This window comes from Vicia villosa, unplaced genomic scaffold (assembly GCF_029867415.1).
Source record: "Vicia villosa cultivar HV-30 ecotype Madison, WI unplaced genomic scaffold, Vvil1.0 ctg.001059F_1_1, whole genome shotgun sequence".
Lineage (NCBI taxonomy): Eukaryota > Viridiplantae > Streptophyta > Magnoliopsida > Fabales > Fabaceae > Vicia > Vicia villosa.
Genome location: NW_026705466.1, coordinates 497,487 through 501,072, shown reverse-complemented (window position 1 = coordinate 501,072; position 3,586 = coordinate 497,487).

The window sequence follows — 3,586 nt, the reverse complement described above, 5'->3', positions numbered from 1 at the left end:
ATTACATCTCAACTTCCCAAGGCGGGAAACGGTGGAAGCCATAACTTCTCTTTGGAATACCAAACGCAGTCTAATCAATCATTAAAATTGAACCATTCCTTTATTGCCCCAGGTCTATATAAAGGATTAACATTACACTTCTTCCTTCACACTTGCTTCAAACTTTTGCTCAAGACTTTGTTTCTCTTCCTCCGTTTTCTCAAAACACAGAGTTTAAAAGAAAAACCTTTTCAACCTTTTTTCTTCTCCACATGGCGCAACCTCTTACCTACAATAACATTAGAGCTTGCATAAAAAAAGAGTTCAAACTCTCTGAAGAGTGAGGGACCTGTTTATCCCAACATGCTAGCATATTTCTGGATGTTTGCGTCTCTACGCATAGATCCGGAGGGTAGAACTACTATAGTTTCTGAGGTTTGACATGCCCACATCAGAATCACTCCTTCCACCATCTCTAACTTGATGAGATGTAACAACTCTGGTGAGACCTTTGATGACAACAGCTTCAACATGACGACTCATCTTCTGTTGAGGACTCTTATGGACAACGATCCTTACAGCGCCAAAGTCATCAGGGTTTGGCATCAACTGCTCGTGGGTAACTTTCATCCATGAAACCATGATCAAAATAGCATCATGGTGGAGGACTTGGAATTTATCCTCTGTGCCCTTCGTGGGAAGAAAATCAACTTCCCCTTAATGATTTTCAAAGGGCTTGTTGAAGCAGTTTCTATGGCTGCTGCTCGTCAAGGGGCCGTAACGTGTCTTCCATATGGAAGGCTCTTGTCTTACATATTCCTCAAAAAGGGAATAGTAAGGAGGATGCGAAACTCTGGATCCATGGACATGTTCGAGGCGAAAAGCTTGCCCCCTCAAAAAGGGAATAGTAAGGAGGATGCGAAACTTTGGTTTAGGTTTTTATTTGTTTTAGTTTTTTTGTAACCTTCAATGCTTTGGAAACCAACCCTCCTGTAATGAATGTACTCTCTTAATATTAATGGAAGATGTTTTGAAGTTTCTTTGTCTTCTTCTTTTATTTGCCATACATGTTTGTTTGAACACAAAGCCATTTTGGTGTTAGTTCAACCATTTTGGCTTACGTAGTATACCTCAATATCTACGTTTTTGCAATCTTTACTTCATGCATGCTTGGTTTGTATCTCTTCAGATACTTCCCGTTTACTCTTAAAATCCTGCGATCTTCTGCTAACTCTTCTATCTCGTAAGCGTTATTCGAGAATACTTTCAAGATTCGAAAGGGTCCCTCCCAGTGTGGAGACCATTTACCAAGTGTTTGATTCTTTCGATCTATAGGTAAAATAACTTTCCAAACTAAGTCATTATTGATAAAAGTTTTACCTTTCACCTTTTTGTTGTATGCTCTGGACGCTCTTTCTTTTTGTCTTTTTATCATCTCCAATGCTCGAAGCCTGTCTTCGTCCAGGTCTACTAATTCATTCATCATCAACTCCCAATACATGTTAGGAGGGATTTCTGCCTGTCTTTGTATCCGAACTGACTGCAAATATATCTCAACTGGGAGTACTACGTCATGTCCGAATGTCAATTGGAAAGGCGTAGTGTTTGTAGCTTCTTTTGGAGATGTTCGACAAGCCCAAAGCGCTTGGTCCAAGGTTTTGTGCCAACTCTTAGGCTTTTTTCCCACATGTTTCTTTATGAGACCAATTATTATCTTATTCGCTGCTTCGACTTGTCCATTTGCCTGAGCATAGTAAGGTGTAGACGTAAGCAACTTGAAACCCATTTCTTTGGCGAAGTCTTGCATTTTCCGCCCAGTGAACACTGATCCTTGATCTGTAGTTATACTTTCTGGGATTCCAAATCTGTATATGATGTGTTTTTGAATAAACTCAATCACAGCCTCTTGGTCCACATTCGCCAGTGGTATCGCTTCGACCCATTTTGTGAACTAGTTTATTCCTACTAGTATGTATCTTTGACCCTTAGAGGATTTAGGGTGAATTTCTCCAATTAAGTCTAGTGCCCAACCTCTGAAAGGCCATGGTTTTATTATTGGACTTAACTCATTTGCTGGAGCGTGTTGAATACCTGCATGTTCTTGACATTCTTGACACCCTTTTGCAAATTCTATGCAGTCTTTTAACATAGAAGGCCAATACATTCCATATCGAAACAGAAGCCATTTCATTTTGTGCCCCGCTTGATGTGCACCACACGCTCCACTGTGTATATTTGAGAGAGCCAAATATGCTTCTGCTTCACCCAGACATTTCAACAAGACTCCTTCAGGAGTTTTCTTGAACAATTCGTTCCCCATCAGGAAATATGACAAGGCTCTATATTTCACCTTTCTATCCGTGTCTGTCAAAGGATCTTTTAGATAGTTCACGATTGGACTCCTCCAATCTGTGTCTGCCATAGAGTCTATATTTAACACTTCGAATTCTTCTTTGCTGGCGAAACCTAATTGTGAATTCTCCAAGTCACTTGGGGAAAGCTTGGTAGCCATTGCTTTTCCTCTTACTTCGATCAGTTCTTCTAATTTCTCTTTTGATACCCTATATCCTGAGGCTAACTGTGCCAGATCATTGGCTTCTTGATTCTTGGTCCTCGAGACGTGACTTAACTCCACATATTCGAATTTTTTAAGCAACCTATTTGCTATGACAAAGTACATGATCAAGTTTTCTTTGATGCATTTATATTCCTTCGTCAGTTGCTTGATCACTAATTCGGAGTCTCCTTTAATTTCGACTCTGGTTGCCCCCAATTCTAACAAAGCTTCAAGTCCAGCAATCAGTGCTTCATATTCAGCTTCATTATTGGAGCATAAGGGACCTTCAATCTTGTACTTGAGCTTTGTTGGAATTCCATCAGGAGAAATTATCAGCATTCCAACACCAGTTCCTTCTCTATGAGTCGAACCATCGAAGTATAGCTTCCAAGGCTTCAAATCTACATATTGTTGAGGGTTCTCAACCACTGCGTGGTCAACAATGAAATCTGATACAATATGACCTTTCATTGCCTTAAGAGGTTGAAATATCAGTGAGTACTCAGTAAGGGCTAAAGCCCATTTGCCAATTCGACTATGCAATATTGGCTTTGATAGCATATGTTTGATAACATCACAATGAGACGAAACATGAACATCAACTAGCTTTATATAATACTTAAGCTTGATACAAGAGAAATATAAACAAAGGCAGAGTTTTTCTATTGCGCTATACCTAGTCTCTGCATCATTGAGTACTCTACTTAAATAATAAATGGCTCTTTCGATGCCATTTTCATCTTCTTGCGCTAACATGCTGCCTATTATATTATCTGAAGCCGAAATATACAGGCGCATGTGCTTCTTCCCATTTGGGGGAGACAAGATTGGTGGATGGATCAAGTATTGCTTGATTTTATCAAAAGCTTCTTGATGTTCAGCACGCCATTCGAACTTTCCTTGCTTGAGTCGAAGTAGAGGGGAGAAAGCTTGCGTGCGTCCACTCAAATTAGATATAAACCTTCTCAAGAAGTTTATCTTCCCCAGTAAAGACTGCAATTCTCTCTTCGTGGATGGAGGCTTAGTTTCCATAATAGCCTTCGTTTTATT